Below are 17665 nucleotides of genomic sequence, written 5' to 3' on the forward strand. Positions count from 1 at the left end.
CTTCTCTCTGGTTTCTCGCTGACTCCTGGTGCTGGTCACAGCCTGCCCTGTCATGCTACTGTATCAAAATGTTGTCATTAAGTCATGCGTTCATACTGCAAGACCAGCGTACCTTAATGTCCTGTGCAAGGGCTTGTCAGCCATTTTTGAGTGTTTCTGTGAGAGCGTGTTTGTGTGTCCACATATTTGTGTACATGATACAGCATGCATGTGGAGGTCAAAGGGCAACCCCAGGTGTTGTCTCTTGTCTCCTTGTTTGAGACTGGTCACTTGTCTGCTGCTGTGGACAGCAGGGTGGCTGGTCTATGCTTCTGGAGAACCTCCTGTCTCCCCATAGGAGCCTGAGACTAATAGGTGCACACACACCCCTCCCCCACCCCCTGCACCCGCTTCTGACACCCCTCCCCCAATCTCTTCAGCTTTCCAGTTGGGTGCTGGGCATCTGAGCTCCGGTTCCTGCAGTCTCATAGAGTGCACCTTACCCCCTGACTGGATTGATTTTATGCGTTACTTAGGGGTTGAGGTCTAGGAGGCAGCCTTTCTGAGAACAGGGCCATTCTCAGTACTATGTGCTGGGTGCACTTAGTACTCCTTTAAGTCCCTTGGGAGTGTTCAACAGCCTGTAGAGCCCCCTGTTCCTCTCGGTTGTTAAGGATTTTTGTCCCTTGGTTGCTTTGTTGCTGGATGTGGCAGCTCATGCCTGTATCTCGGCACTTGGGAGGCAAAGGCAGGAGAGTTGGACTTCTCTACATAGTGAGTTTGAGGCCAGACTGGGCTACAAGAGACCCAGTCTCAGAAAAGAAAGGAAGGAAGGAAGAAAACGGTTCAGGGATTTCCATTGTATTCGATTAATGAGTTTTGTTATCAGAAGTGGGTGTGGCTGTGAGGTGGACAGATTGTAGATCGGAGGAGTTCTCTCTCTATACTGTTTGTGGCCTAGGGATGGAATTCAGTCATCCGGTGGGTGTTTTTGGCAAGTACCTTCTCTATCAACTGAGGCCTCTCGCTGCCCTCCATTGTATTTTTTGTTTGATTCATTGTGCATGCAGGTTTCTGTGTGTTGAATTGATTCTCTTAGATCTAAATGTATCATTATTGGCTGATACTGTTTCTCTTGACTTTCTGGATATGCAGTCTTAGCTGTTAGAAGGGGTGACCGCTTTGTCTCACTGTTTTATATCAGATTTCTTCTTATAACCATAGCGATATGTGTGTGTGTGTGTGTGTGTGTGTGTGTGTGTGTGTGTGTTATGTAGCTGAGAGTGCTCTTTAACTTGTAAAACATTTTACTTGTTGCCTGTGTATAGTGTGAGCAGGTGTGTGTGTGTGAGAAAAAAGAGTACGTGTGCTGGGGGCATGCATGTGGAGGTCAGTTCTCCTTTTCGTTCTTGATCCCGGGGATGGGACTCAGGCCACCAGGCCTTCACAGCAAGTCCTGATCTACAGACAACAGGCTGGAGGAAGGGAGAAGGGGGAGGGGGAGAGGAGCAGAGAGGGAGGGGGAGGAGAGACACTGGGCCTGGTTTAGGTTTTTGTAACCTCAAAGCCCACCCACAGTGACACGCCTCCTCCAACAAGGCCACACCTCCTAATCCTTCCCAAACAGTTCCATTAAGTGGCCCATACTGGCCTTTACTTCTGGCCCCCCTGCTTCTACATCCCAAGGTCTGAGATTTCAAATGCGACCCCCCTGCCCACAGCCCTTCCCCCACTAACCTTCAAGGTAATTCTGAGCAAGATAATACCAATGTGCTGGGCAGCGGTTGTGTTGACCTGTGTCTTAGTTCCGTTTCTGCTGAGATGCTCCCAGCCTCTCTATGAAGCATGGAACCCAGAAGTGCAGGTGACCATGTGTACTGATTTACATTTTCTAATTTTTATTTTACCTAATGGGTATGAGTGTTTTGCCTCTGTGTGTGTGTGTGTGTGTGTGTGTGTGTGTGTGTGTGTGTGTGTGTGTGTGTGTATGGTGTGCCCACGGGAGCCAGAAATAGGTGTCAGATACCCTGGAACTGGTTTACAGACAGATGTGAGACACCATGTGGGTGCTGGGAACTGCACCCAGGTCCTCTCCAGAAAAGCTCTCAGGGCTCTTAGCTGCTGAGCCATCTCTCTTTCCAGCCCTGTGTTGATATTTTATCTCCAATACTTGGTTAATAAAATTCTGATTTCAAGAGAGAGATTACTTTATTCCTTTGATAGACAGGATTACGGACTGATGATGTCCTGAGGGGAATCACCGAGTGGCTACAGTGGAAAATGAAGCAGTACACACCCAGAAATGGAGAAGCCACCAGTGAGGCAGGACGGACAAAAGCCTAAGTCAAACTTAATGAATATAGGTGACCAAGGCGACAAGCAAGAGTGGCGTGGAGAAATACGAGAGCCTTTGCTGAAATGTCCGGACGGGTGTGGCACTTTAAGTGATTTATCTTCATTATTTTAAAGTATGTATATTTGGTTTTATGCGTGCAAGTGCAGGTGCCCACAGAGTAGAGAGGAAGATACTTACACAGCCTGGAGTTGAAGTTACAGGCGGGCGTGAGCATCCAGAGTCAGTGCTCAACTCTGGTCCTCTGCAAAAAGAGCATGAATTTGAACCCACGAAGCCATTTCTCTCTTTCATGTTACTCTCTCTTCTTTGTATCTGATCGAAGTCTTGCTCTCTTGTGCGCATCCCACCCTGCTTGCCAGCCCCCAGCCGCCTGCTTTGTAACCGTTCACCACTTATTTCCAGGATACTGAATTTGTCAGACAGCAGGGTAATTTGTCACCTTGGGTGGACACACTGTTGCTAAGATGACTGGCTACATCCTAGGGCCACAGTCTCCAAGCATGACACCTGACAGGGTCAAGGCTTCCCAGTGAGCATTCCGTGGCCACCAGCTCTTCTTGTTCTTGCCTTGAATGTTACCATGTGTTTTAGTAAGGTTTTACTGCTGAGAACAGACACCATGACCAAGGCAACTCAGTCCATTATCATCAAGGCGGGAGTGTGGCAGCATCCAGGCAGGCATGGTGCAGGAGGAGCTGAGAGTTCTACATCTTCACCTGAAGGCTGCTAGCAGAATACTCGCTTCCAGGCAGCTAGGGTGAGGGTCTTAAAACCCACACCCACACTGACACACCTACTCCAGCAGGGCCACACCTCCCAATAGTGCTACTCCTGGGGCCAAGCCTATACAAACCCCCACACCATGTTAGACAAGGCAATTTCTCTGAAGTATCCGCCCTTTGCTCTCTCTCTCTCCATCTCTTCCTGTGCGGTTTTCAGTCAAACCTGCTAGGGTTTGGGTCTGTAAGCCACCTCAACCACTATTAATGCATTTTTATAAATGGCCCACCATTTTTATTCAAGCTGAAGGGGTTCTCTGTCCCTCTCAAGCAAGTCCCTTGGAAAGTGCTTCTCTAGATGCTGAGGCAGCTGTGGGTAGGGGTAAGGGGAGGGATGGGAAGGGGTGGGAGGTGGGGTAACAGGCTCCACCCTCAGCTGGTGGCAGAGCTTGGCAATGTCATTCATCTGATACCTGTTTCATGAAGGGCAGCCAAGGCCAGGTAATGTGTAGCAGGCTGAAAGTCCCCACAGATAGGTTCTAAGAGGCTATGGTGGTTTGAATGATAATGACACCAGTTGTGTTTAAATGCTTGCTTCCCACTTAATGCAACTGTTTGGGAAGGATTAGGAGGTGTGGCCTTGTTGGAGGAGGTGTGTCACTGTGGGTGGGCTTTGAGGTTTCAAAGGCCCAAACCAGGCCCATTGTCTCTCTCCTCTCCCTCCCTCTCTGCTCCCCTCCCCTCCCCCTTCCCCCTTCCTCCCTCTCTCTGCCTGTTACCTGTAGATCAGGACATAAAGGTCTCAGCTACTTCACTGACACTATGACCACCTTGCTTGCTACCAGCTCTCTGCTGTGACACTTATGGACTAACTCTGTAAAACTGTAAGCAAGCCCTCAAATGCTTTCTTTTAGATGTTGCCTTGGCCACAGTGTCTCCCTGAGAGGAATAGAGCAGTGACTAAGCGCAGAGGCCATTGTGTGAAGATTCAGAGGTGAAGCCCACCTTTCAGTGGAGCTCCCAGGACACTGGACTGCCAAGTATAGAGGACATTTGCCAGGAGAACAGAGCTAACTCCTGTGAGATGCCTGCCGACCAACTGTATCTCACGTCCCTCAAGGGGTTGGCCCTAAGCTGATGACTCAGGAAGGATCTCCTGAGCTGTCCAGCCATACTGGCTAGTCAAGTCCTTGTGCCTTCAAGACACAGGGAGCATCTCCACCACGGTCACCCCCTTACACATTGAAGCCTCCCTCTGCAGCCTTACCCCGTGTTCTCCAGCTCAGCAGGCAGAGATGACCACGTCCAACCACACAGTGGTTGAGAAGCTTGCATGGATGTGTTATGTTTATATGAAAACCCACGACTCCTCTAGGTGGCAGGCTCTTTGTGACTGGGTCCTCTGCCATGTCTCTGGCCTTACTTTACTTCTTAGATGCTCCCATCCCAAGAATTCCCTAGGTTCTAGCCAGTGGCCGCCTGCTACTGCACTACATAACCAGAGACACTCCCTCCCTTTTGGAGCCATTGTTGTTCCCACCTGCCCCACCCCACACTCACCCTACTTGACTGACCGTCTCACTCCTTCATTTCCATTTCTTCTCCTTTTTGGTTTGTGTGTGTGTGTGTGTGTGTGTGTGTGTGTGTGTGTGTGCGCGTGTGTGTGTGTGCGTGCGTGCAGGTGAGCTCACCTGTACATGAGTTTCTTTTGTTCCTTGAGGCAGCACGCGCATGGCGGAGATCGGCGTTCTCGCTACTCTTTGCGTTCAGCACTTGAATACACCTTGATGTCCACTGTGGGTCATGGCTATTTGTGGCTTACCCAGAAGAGCAGAAGACTCTACTGGCTGGAGGGGTGGGGACAGACCAGGAAACACAGCTAAGTTCTTTCATATCACATAACAATTCCCACAAATGAACATGGCTGGAGGAAGGAGAACAGGAGGCCAGCACAAGATGATCTGTGGGTCTGCTGACCAGGTTTCTCCCCGTACCATATAAAGGCAGTCTTCTGCGTGAGGCACTGCGAGCGTCTCCAGTGGGAAGCTCACAGACTGTGGGGAGGGTGGTGCAGAACACGGAATGTCGTAGTCTGGGCCGTCTTGGAGAATGACGACTTCTGAGCACAGCGGGTGAGGGGTGATGATGTATTGTATACAATCAGTTGTGCCGTTCACTGTGGAGAGGCCGCAGTCCCGTGCTAGTTTATCTGAAGTGAGAGAAAAGCTGCCATTGGGCAAGTCAGACCCTGAGCGCCTGTTGAACTAAGAACACGGGGGCCATGATGTTCTTTACATTTATTGTGACTGGGCATGCTTGTGCCACTGCCCAGGTATGGAGGTTAGTGGTCAGTTTGTGGGAGGGGAGTCATTTCTCTCCTTGACCTTGTGGGATAGGACTGTAACTCAGGCCTTCAGCCTTGGTGACAAAGGGCCCGTATGCACCGGGAGCCACTCATTGCCAGCTCCATCATCATGATGTTTGCGAACAGCATGGACCAGAAGGCAAGTCAGGCATGGTACATGCCAGGAGAATACAGAATCGTAGAGGGGAAGGCCTTTTTGCTTGAAATTAGGATTCAGATTGCTCCCACCGACATGGACAGAGTAAACTACTTACCCAGCATAAAGAAATTGCAGCAAAGCATATTTTAAGAGTTGGACAGCAAAAGCGTATTGAAGTTGAGTGACCTGAAGCCGCTTACTCTCGTAAACTTCATCTGTGTCCTGCTGTTTATTGCCACTAGTGGCCATCAGTTTATGCGCGGTGCATCTTCCCGGAGTCCTTATGTGGTGCTTCTACGGGGCTCTTGGGTTAGACCCACCATGGAGCCAGGAGCTCTAAGGAGCCTCTTCGGGATGAGGGCAAGTTATCTGATGTAATCAGTTCCAGTGAGGACCAAGAGCGCCTGCGATATGGTTTTCTTCTGCCCTAATAAACGCCCACACGGTGGGTAATGGTCTGCATTTTTTGCTAATTGGTGATGACATCGCTGTTTCGACTCTGGAGGGTGAATCCTGTGCTGATTAAGAGCTGAAACTCAGCTTCGTGTGGCTGCACGCGCCTGCCATCTTCTCGTTGAGAGGTGGAAGCAGGAGAGCCAGGAATTCAAGGTCCTTGGCTACGTAGCAGGCTTAAGGCCAACTTGGCTACAGAAGATCCTGACTCAAAACTAAAGCAACAGAATCAGGGTGGCAAGATAGCTCAGTGGGTAGGGTGCTTTCTGTGGACTCCTGGTGACCTGAGTTTGATATCCTGGTACCCATATAAAAGTGGAAGGAGAGATCCAGCTCCACAAAGTTGTCCTCTGACTCCCCCCCCCCCCCCACACACACACATACTATGGCATGTGATTCCATATAGACACACGTCATGAACACACACACACACACACACCAATAATAAATAGTTTAACTTTAAAAATGCACAGGTGAATGGACAGAGAGATAAAGACCAGCCTGGGCAACACAAGATGCTGACTTAAAACAAGAACCAGAAGAGATAAGTGGACAGACAGGTGGATGGTCGGATGGTACCCTAGCCAAGGTTACAATTGCTGTGATGAAAACGTGACCAAAGGCAGCTTGGGAGGAGAACATGCATTTGGCTTACACATTCACAGCATAGCCCATCATTTAAGGAAGTCAGGACAGGAACTCTAACAGGATGGGAACCTGGAGGCGGGAGCTGATGCAGAGGCCATGGAAAGGTGCTGCTTACTGGCTTGCTCCTCATGGCTTGCTCAGTCCGCTTTCTAACAAAACAACACAACCAGCCCAGGGATGGTGGTACCTACAGTGGACTGTCCCCTCCCCAATGGGTCACTAAGAAACTGCCCTAAAAGCTTGCCCACATCCCAATCTTATTGGAGGTATTTTCTCAATTGAGGCTCCTTCCTCTCAGATGACTTTAGCTCAAGTCAAGCTGACATAAAACCAGTGAGCTCAGATGGATGGACAGATAAATCCACTGGACTGGCCTTACGTTTCAGCTGCTGAAATGCTGTACGACTTGGGTTTCACGCTTCAGAATTCTGGAGTGTAAGGAATAAGAACCATTTGTGTTGATAGTATTGTTTTAGAACCCCTAGAAACTGTGTGAGTAAATGCTGACCTAAATAGATAAGTTAAGAAACAAATTGTGGTTGTAAAATTATAAAAGTTAAAATGGCTGTCTTTTACCCCTACTAGATTTGGAACTGCAGTGCCCCAAGATATCTGATAGATATCGTGCCAGAAACACACATCCCAGTTCCGTGGTGGTTTAGTGTCTCTAGCTGCCACACACTTTCTCTAACTTAATTCGCCACAATAAAGAACACACCACACAATAACCTCTGATCCAATTGATGAGATATAATTGCCCACCTAGACATACAAAGCCCTGTACACATCCATCCCTTAAGAACATTCATAACAACCTGTGAATACACAGAGTGGAATGCTAACGTCAGCCTCCATGCTCTCTCCACAGCTTCTCCTGCTGTCTCCTCCAGTCTCCCTTCTCCTTCCGTTCCAATCTCCTCCTCTTCCTGTATGACAATCCTACAACAAATGGGTGGGGGTTGCTCCTGGCAGAAAATGGCAAGCTAATAAATGAAGGCTGGGTGGGGACACAGACCCCACCACCACCACAGGGTCAACATGACAATAATGACTGTGGTAGTCGGTGTTTTAGAATCTGTGTAGAAACAGATTATTTCGAGACTCTCAAAGCATCTTGCCCTGGGATGCAGGGAAATATCATAGTGGAGAAACCCAGCAAACAGTCACTAAGAGATGGAGGTTAACACCACCAGTTGGCATAGCAACACATACTACGAGTCTGATGGGCGGCACACCCTCTCTCGGTGTTCTTGGCAAAAGTGCATAAAACTTGGATCTCGCTGGCTCTAGGGATAATTTGAAAGTCACCAGCCAAGACATTGCAGAAGTACCAGATTGAAGAGATCCCGTGCTGTGATCAGCCTGGACGGGCATCACCTAGTACTGCCCTCTCTGTTTACTCCAGAGAAGGGCGCTAGGACTCAGATGCTCATCTCTGGGACAGAGACTAAGCCTGTAAAGTTGGGGCCTCTCCTGGGAGTTTTCTCCTCAGGATTTGCCTTCTGAACTCCTCATTTCAAGACATTCAGAAGTGACCAGAAATGGGTCACTACTTGGGAAGCAGGCAGGTGAGGAGCCCAGTGGGGGACGGTGGCAGGGAATTGAAATCTCTCTCATGGGGAAGGGTCAGCTTCTCTCATCCTTCAGGTCTTCTGACCATTTTATGCAAGTGTGTCCAACCTGTGGCCCATGGGCTGCACATGGCTGAGGATCGGCATGAATGCAGCTCAGCATATAAGCATACATTTACATTTCTTTGTTTGTTTGCTTGCTTTGAGATGAGGTTTCTCTGTGTATCCCTGACTGTACCTGGAACTTGCTCTGTAGATCAGGTTGGTCTCGAACGCAGAGCTCCGCCAGTCTCTGCTTCTTGAGTTCTGGAATTAAAGACATTTGCCACCGTGCCTGTCTTACAAACTTACTTTTAAAATTGAGCTTGGTTTGAACTGAACTGTGTGAGTATGAATTTTGTAGATGACAATGTCACAACAGCTAAAGGTTGGAGCTGTTCGTGAGAATGTTGTAGGCTAAGGGGATTAACCACTTAGACTTTGCTCTGACCATGATTCCTGACAGACCTCTGGGGAGGAAAGATGTATTTAATTCATGGTTTCAAGGGGATCTGATCCACCATGGTAGGGAAGGTGTAGTGGGATAGCCTATGGCAGGAGTGTGATGCTGGACCCTTCACATCAGACAGAACCAAGAAGCAAACAGCAAGGTGGGAAACAGGGAAGGCATATCCTTCTAAGGCTCACCCATAGTGACCTAGCCCTATCAGCCAGGCCCTGCTTCCTAAAGGTTCCATGACCTTCCCAAACACAAGCGTTCACCACATGGCCCTTAGCAGACACTGAAGACTTAAATGATAACATCAGGGTACCACGTGTTGTCATGTGACCATGTCACAGGAAGTCTTTGTGAAGAGAGACCCCATTCAGTGCCCACAGAATGTGGCTATCACATCTGGGCTGAGCAGTGAGGCATCCACAAGAAGCCCCGGTGGCTGGCCTAGGGCCCCCCATCTCCCTCCTACAGATAGCCTAGCTATGACAGTCTGAGCTGTCTTACAAAGAAGAACCCATTTAAGAGACTTACTTGGGGGTAGGGTGGGAGGGTAAAGGCGCTTGCTATGTGAACAACTCCATCCCCTAAGGAAGGAGAGAACCAACCCCACAGGGTTGTCTTCAGACCTTCACATGCACGTACAACAACGCTAATAAAAGGTCAAGTTTTTATTTGATGTGTGTGTGTGTGTGTGTGTGTGTGTGTGTAGGCCAGAGGTTGACTGTGGGTGGCTTCCTCTCTTGCTCTTTACCTCATTTTTAAGATGCTCTCCCTGAACTCAGCACCCGCCATTTTTGCTAGGCTGGCCAGCCAGAGAGTCGCAGGGATCTGCCTGACGTTGGCTTCTGCTAGGGACTCAAGACACCATGCCCAGCTTTTGTATGGGTGCTTGGGGGGTGGAGTGAGCAAATTCAGCTCTGCATACTTTTGTCCAGCAAGCACCTTACCCACTGAACCATATTCCCAGCCAAGGTGTTTTTGGTTTTGTTTGTGGTTTTGGTTAGGAGAACCCTAAAGGGTTTCTTTGCTGCCGAATTAAAATAGAAGAAAATTAGCAAAAGCCCAAGACACAATTGTTCTTCTAGTGTTCCTCTCGAGAAGCCTTGCAAGAAAAACCAAATGGTAGGAGAAACTGAATTACACCGATAACATTTTCATATTCTAGCCTCATATAATCCCGTGTCTCCCTCACAGCTATCAGTGGGCCTTTCTAGAGTAAAACTCAAAAGCATGCCGTAAGTTTTTATAGCATATTGAATTTCATGGCATGGTTCTGAATTCTAACCTGACCCACAAGTATGGTTCACTGAAAGTCTTTTCCTGCTGTAGCCCTCGGTGCTTGGATGGTAATTGTTCATTCTCGGAAGCTCAAGTGTTAGGTTTGTTTGTTTGTTTGTTTTTTTCCCAAATAGAAGGGAAGGTGTGTGTGTGTGTGTGTGTGTGTGTGTGTGTGTGTGTGTGTGTGTGTGTATGTGTATGTGTATAAGAAAGTACTTCTTAGATGGAGAATTGACAGCCTAAAGCATTAAGTTTTTAAATGTGTCAGGTCAGCAGGGGTTGGGGCAGTTGTAGTATTTGGTGACTCAAGTGGCCGTTGGGACAGGGACCGTCATTCTCAGATCTAAATCCCCTCCGCCTACCCCTTCTTCTAGTAGAGCTAGGGCTGTGCTGTGAGCTGCCAGGTGCCAGCACAGGGGAGCTGTGCCTCTGTGACCCATGTGATGGGTGACCTTGCTGTCAGCTTGATGGCACTGAGAACGCCTAGGCCATTAGTGAGTTGCACATCGAGGCAGGTCTAAAGGCCCAGAGTTAGCTGATGGAGGGTGGCCCTTCCCGAATGTGGTAAGCTGGGGTCCGAGTGGATTAAGAGGAAAATGTAGGAAGCTTGCTAGTGTTCGAATTCCTCTTCCCTCTTCCTGGTGGCCCTGAGGTAAGCCATTGCTCTGAATGCCTCTGCCGCAGAAACTGTAACCCACAGTGGTTGCCATAGTTACTGAGGTCTGGGACCAGGGTTGGGCATGGTGATGCGCACCTTTTCTTTCCAAGAAAATTTATTCATTCATTTATTTTCATGCTCCAGATTTTATTCCCCTCCCAGCCCACCCCCCGAGTGTTCCACATCCCATACGTCCTCCGTGCTCCCCCGTCTCCATGAGGATGTCCCTACCCCACCACACCTCTAAACTCCCTGGGGCCTCCAGTCTCCTGAGGGGTGGGTGCATCTTCTCTGACTGAACCCAGACCCTGCAGTCATCTGCTGTGTATGTGTTGGGGGCCTCACCTCAGCCTGGTTGGTGACCCAGTGTCTGAGAGATCTCAGGGGTCCAGGTTAATTGAGACTGATAGTCCTCCAACAGGCTTGCCCTCCTCCTCAGCTTCTTCAAGCTGGTGTGTTTGTGGGATGCGTGTATATGTGATATGTGCATGGTATGTTTGTGTTTACTCAATTTTTTTCTACATGTTTGTTCACTGCGTGTGGGTTCTGGTGTGGGGGTGCACATGGCGTAGTGTGAAGGTCAGAGGGCAACTTCTGGGCATTAGTTCTCTCTGTCGTGGATGTTGCAGGGTTCACACTTAAGATTATGAACCTTGGCGCCAAGCCCCTCTACCCTCCGAGCCATCCTGTTGGCCCTTTTATGGGGTGGTGTTTGGCGTTCACAGAAATCATCACTTGGAAGAGTCATGCACATGACCTCCTGTATTAGCGTGCTTTGGCCAGTCCTCATTTGGTGATGGCCACTCCTCCTGTACCATGAGACATTGGCTGTGAGAATTCCCCAGAGTCAGCCTGTCAAGCCCAAGGCATCCGGCAATGACTGAGGCACCTGCTGATTGACAGCTGATACAGGCCTGGGGGCTACTCGGCACCCTCCATGGCCTCACGGCACCCTCCTGGCATCCTGCAGTAACAAACTGTCTGATCCTAAGTGTCAGTGGAGCTCAGGTTGATAAGCTCTGACTTAAGAAGAAAGGGGCAAACTTCAGCCAGAAAGTTATTTCTCTGTTATATTTCTCATGAGTATAGATTTATTTTTAAATTATTTTCACTATGCTTAGTCATTCAGTGTGCGTGCATGCGTGCGTATGTGTTGGTGTGCAATTGCTTAAGTCAAACAACTTTCAGGAGTCAGTCCTCTCCACAGTGTGATCCCGGGGATCAAACTCAGGTCACTGGACTTGGCAGCAGCCTCCTCACCCACTAAGCCATCTTGCCAGGCCCTTATGTATACGAATTTAATTATGATTTTCCCTAACTCTAAGTCTTCGTAATTGAGTCCCAGTTTGTAAGCCAGTTTTTGTTGGTTTGTTTTAGGAGACCAGCGGCTGAGCTTGTTTCATGAAGACAGCCTAATAATTGACAGTTGGTTCCTGAAGTTGGTTCCTCATGGTTTCCCCCTTCATGGAAGCCCACTGAGCTCGAAAGCCCAGCAGCCTCGCCACAAAGGCAGTGCTTTGACGGTGCCGTTGTTACTGACTGTGTTATATCTAATTGTAGAAACTTGGAACAGTCCTCCGTAGACTGTCATTCTGGGCATAAGTCATGATGCTGGGGTCATAGGAATGGGTGTGGGTGTGTTGATTGCTACACTGACAACTCTCGCAGAGCTGAGGCTGGGGTACTGGTGGTGTCTGTCACCAGGGCTGTGTTAGGCAGAGAAGCAACCAGCAAAGGGTTGTATTTCTCTTCTGCCTGGGAGTTCAAAGGAGGTGTGGAAAGAAGAGGTAGGCTGGATAAGAGACAGAAGGGTTAGGAAGGTATTCTGCCCCCTCGAGTTGGTTTGTGAGTGGAGAGGGCTGTGGGAAACCGTGGAGAGAGTGAATCGGCTGAAGTGATAGCTATTATCTCTGATGACATCCTTAGCCTCTGGGAGCTCTGAATTATGCACATCCTTGGAGGTCGGGGTGGGGGGCAATGTCAGTCTGTGTTGCTGGTATCTAGATAAGCTGAGAATTAGGACCCACGGACAGACACAGGCAAGACAGACAACAGCATGTCTGTTTGTCCTTGAGCAGTGATTCTTTTCTGTGTCATTTCTGGAGTATGCTCACTCTCTTATTATTATTATTATTCCTTTAAGGTTTATTTTTTTGTCTTATGTGAATAGGTGTTTTGCCTGTGTGTGTGTAAATGTGTATCACAAGCACGCTGTGTCCATGGAGGCCAGAAGAGGACATTTTCTGGAACTGGAGTCACATCATGTGGGCACCGCAAAACAAGTCCTGATCCTCAGGAAGAGCAGCCAGTGCTCCTAACCCCCGAGCTATCTCTCCAGCCTCAGGGAGTAGACACTTATGCACACAGGCCATTTGTGTGCTCGCACGGGACTATGGTATTGTGAATAATATACATTAGGGTAGAAGTCAGATGGCCTTCCCCAGGAGTTGACACTGTTGTGAGTGCTTATGTGTAGTTTATGGGTCATGAAGGCCCAGGTCTTTGTGCCAGCCAGCAGAAGGATTTGTGTGGCTTAGGTTGAGTGTAACACTGGAAAAGGTTTAGCCAGCGTGGCTGTCTCCTGTGCCATTTCAAGATACGTGCTGTGGGTCTTCTGTGACTCTTGACTTGAGGGATACATGCCCCCTTTGCCCAGCATCTGTGTCGGTTTTATGTGGTGCATGAGAGGGATATCATGCTCCTATGAAGGGCGTCGGGTGGCACGGGGTGGTTAGAGCTTCCAAACTGTCAAAATCAGGCTTTGAAGTTAGACTCTGGGATAGTGTCATTTGCAAGGAACTTGTGTGCTTGGGGTCTCCATGGTTGGGAGGGGAAAGTCATGAGACCCCCCCCCCCGACCACATTGTCATCTTGTGTCCTATATCCCCTGTCATGCTTATCATAATCAGTGGCTGAATCCTATCATCTGGGGTACAGACACGCAGGGACTTTGTACATGTGACTCATGACATGTCTTTATTGAGTACACATCTGGGGTTCACAAGTCCCACCCAAACTGTGTTCCTGGTACCCAGGGGGCAGAGGAAGGAGGGGGAATTCCTGTAACTCTGAGGTCCCCTTGGGTTCCATAGTGACTTCCAGGCCAGCCAGGGCTATACAGAATGGCCTTGTTTCAAAAGTAAACAAAACAACTTTGGGAACATATCCATTGCTCTCCTTGTTATGGTGACCAAATGCCCAGGGGGAAAAAAAAGCAACGTAAGGGAGAGAGCAGGTGTTTTGCCTCTCAGTTCAGAGGTACCACGGCCTATCATGGCAGGAAAGACGTGGCAGAAGTGAAGTGGCTGGTCACAGTATATCCCCAGTGAGGCAGCAGCAGGAGACGGAATGTCTGTGTTCAGTTCCTGTCCTTCTTGTTCAGTTAGGGTCCCAGATCCTTGCTGACACCAAGTCACACGTTGCTGAAAATCCCTTGCCAGGTGGTCAGATCTCCCCCCCCCTCTCTCTCACACACACACACACACACACACACACACACACACACACACACACACGACCCTGCTAGAATCTGACCTCGTGATCACTTTTAATGCCACCAGCTTTTGCCTGAATTACTCTCAAGAACTTAATGGGTCTCGAGTTTCTTGCTCTCTGTTACGTGGTTCCCAACCTCACGGCTGGGTGAGGTTTGTTTGAAAAGTCGGATTTTCCTTGTTCAATCCCACCATGCTCAGATGGCTGATTCCAGGGCACAAAAGAGAAAGCACAGAACAAGTCTGGGACATGGTACCGATCCAGAAAGTTGGGAGGCGTCCAGAGCATCATGGACTGTGTCGAAAAGATAAGAACGGTCGTATTTAATGCTGCTCGGAGGGTGAAAGATGCTCCATGTGTCTGTAAAGTGCGGGGCTGGAGAGATGGCTTAGCAGCGAAGTGAGAACAGTTGCTGCTCTTGGAGAGGGCAGGTTGGGTTCCTGGCACCCACACAGCAGCTGAGAATCATCTGGAACTCCAGTTCCAGGGGGATCCTTCACTCTCTTCTGAACTCTCAGGGCACTGCACATACACACGCATAGACACACGTCTACACATGCACACCTGTAACTGAGAATAAAGATCTTTAAAAGTGTCAACTACAGGGGTTGGGGATTTAGCTCAGTGGTAGAGCGCTTGCCTAGCAAGCGCAAGGCCCTGGGTTCAGTCCCCAGCTCCGAAAAAAAGAAAAAAAAAAGTGTCAACTACAGGAAAGGATTGAGGAAAACATCTGCTGTAGAAGAAGTGGTGGGAAGAGAAGATGTCGCAATCCCCAGGAAGTCATTGATTTAGGCAGAGACCACTGAAGAGTGTCAGAGCCACCAGGTGAAGATGATCTGTGAAGGGGCTGTTATAACATGTGTGATGGTTGTGATGTGTGTGATGGTTGTGATGTGTGTGATGGTTGTGGTGTGTGTGATGGTTGTGATGTGTGTGATGGTTGTGATGTGTGTGATGGTTGTGGTGTGTGTGGTGGTTGTGGTGTGTGTGGTGGTTGTGGTGTGTGTGATGTGTGTGATGGTTGTGATGTGTGTGATGGTTGTGATGTGTGTGATGGTTGTGATGTGTGTGATGGTTGTGATGTGTGTGATGGTTGTGTATGTGATGTTGTCGTGTGTGTGATGGTTGTGATATGTATATGATGGTTGTGATGTGTGTGTGATGGTTGTAATGTTTGTGATGGTTGTAATGTGTGTGATGGTTGTGAGTGTGATATGGTTATGTGTGTGTGATGTTGTGTGTCTGATGGTCGTAATGTGTGTGATGGTTGTGTGCATAATGGTTGTAATGTGTGTGTGTGTGATGGTTATGTGTGTGTGGTTGTTGTATGTGTGTGATCTGTGTGTGTGTGTGTGTGTGTGTGTGTGTGTGTGTTGTAATGTGCCAAAGACATTTTGCTAACGACAGGAGGTACTGATGTTCCCACCTCACTTATGTGTCCACACATCATCACTGCTGTGGGAACTTTCTCCTGCTGTGATGGGATCCAGTGGATCTGCTGGTGCTTAGCTTCCTGATGTTTTACACTCTGAGTCTAGTCACCTCTTACACCTACCTTCTGGTTTGCAGAAAAATACAGGTGAAGGGAGAAGAAAACTAAATACCGCCAGTCCAGAGCCGTGAGACAAATCACAATGTGAATGGATTCTTCTGAATAACCACAGCCTTACCCTCTTCAAGTTTCTGTGTCAGGGGACGATGGAGGGGATCTTACTGTTGACGAGAGACTATAGATAGAGACATAGGATGGTACGACCTAGAATCACTTTGGAGACAAACCTCTGGCATGTCTGTGAGGAAGCTCTAGATTGGGTTAGTTGAGGTGAAAAGACCCACCCTGAATGTGTGTGGTGCCGTCCCATGAACTGCCGTGCTGGGCTGAAGTAAGGGGAGACAGTGAGCCCAGGAAGAGCATCCACCTCTCCCTGCCTCCTGACTGCGGATACAGATGAGTGCCGTGAGCCCCTCCCACCACCCTTGATGCTCAGTACTCTGAAACCGTGAGCCAAGAGAAACCTGGCCCCACCTATGTAGCTTCTGTCAGGTATCTTGTTCCAGTAATGACAAGATGGGTGAGAGCAGACAGCCACCAGATCCTACATGTAGATGTAATGGTGTGGGTAGTCAGGGCGTCTGAATGTGGGCAAGTCTGTGGAACGCCATAAACTTTATGAAGTGAGGCAGCTGGAGTGTCTGGATTTTACGAGATGCTCTTAAATAAGTGCACTGTGACTTAATGTTTTAGGGAAAGCGCTCACACACAGTGTGTGTGTGTGTGTGTGTGTGTGTGTGTGTGTGTGTGTGTGTGTGTATCATCAAAGGAAAAGCTTACAGGTGTGAGCAGCTGTTGAGTCTGGGTGTGTGTGTATGTGTGTAACTGTACATCAGGGTATTTTACTTATTCCCTGAACATGGAGATTTGAAAGAGACTACAAACCCCACCTGAAACAAATCCTAATGTCCCTCTTTCCCTGTGGAATGAAATCTAGACCTTGCAGTCAGAAACTCTCCCTTGTGTGACCCTGTCCTCTCCCTTCTCCCTGTCCCCGACTTGGTCTAGAAGCCCCTCCGATTGTGATGCCCAGATCAGGCCACCTCCACCCCAGGGCCTTTGCACGTCCAGTCACCACCTCCACCACCCTTCTTTTGAGCCCACCCCTGGACTCCCGAGTTCCCTCAGATATTTTCATCTTAGTGACTTTTCCCCAGATACTGAAAAATCTTTCTCTTTCCTGCTGGTCTTTCTCCACTGAAGTTCAGCTTCTCCGTCTGCAGGAGATGAAGCCAGTGAAGACCTATTCCCAGGTTTCCTTTCCAGAAATTCTAAGTGGCCTTTAAACCACAATAGCTCTGTGACCCCACCGAGAGGGGCGTCAGAAGGCTGCTCAGGCGGACATCATTAACCCTGAGTGATGGTCGTGAATCCAATAGGCCCTGTTGTGTCAGACCTGCCCAGAGAACGATCTATGTAAAAAGAGACGCGTGTGAGCAGGTCTGCTCCACTTCAGAATCGTTACCGTTAGACCTTCAGGGCCGCATCTTCTGAGTATCTTTTCTGAGCTTTGAACAGCCGCCGTGGTGCTGACGGCTCCAATTGCGGTTCATCACGGCGCTTTAAAATAATTGTGTCGCATTAAACCGCCTGCTTTGACATGGAGCCGGTGGTGAATAAGTGTCTTTTCCCACTAAGTAATCAGAGAAACATGTGAGTTACGGAGGCGTGAACAGAGCTAAATGGTGTCCCGTGGCCATCGACATGCACACATGGGTGTGGCATTACACATCTTCAGTTTGGGACCTGAGTTCCTTCCTATTAATTTAATAGATCTGGGTCTTCAGATGTGCCAATCATTTAAAAATAGAGTGGGCCATTGGTATATTTTTGGATACGATATTTTTATGTGCGTGCATGCATGGGGAGGCTAGGGGGTAAATCTGGCTGTCTTTCCTCAGGTGTCTGTTTGGCACAGATAAATGTAATTTTTAGAGTGTTGTTGCTGTTTTGCTT

The 17665-nt window shown here is 48.8% G+C and overlaps 1 protein-coding gene across 12 annotated transcripts in view; it reads left to right on the forward strand.

Annotated features, from left to right (window-relative positions):
• The window catches only part of Osbpl10 (oxysterol binding protein-like 10), a 260005-nt gene that overhangs the window by 156009 nt on the left and 86331 nt on the right, over nt 1-17665 (forward strand). The window contains exon 2 of one of the 12 annotated variants that reach the window (XM_063265646.1): nt 12040-12185. The exons of the other annotated variants lie outside the window; for them this stretch is intronic. The gene's annotated coding sequence lies outside the window, so the exon portion shown is untranslated. The remainder of the gene's footprint in view (nt 1-12039; nt 12186-17665) is intronic. 12 annotated transcript variants of the gene reach the window in all.

Source organism: Rattus norvegicus, chromosome 8, assembly GCF_036323735.1.
Source record: "Rattus norvegicus strain BN/NHsdMcwi chromosome 8, GRCr8, whole genome shotgun sequence".
Lineage (NCBI taxonomy): Eukaryota > Metazoa > Chordata > Mammalia > Rodentia > Muridae > Rattus > Rattus norvegicus.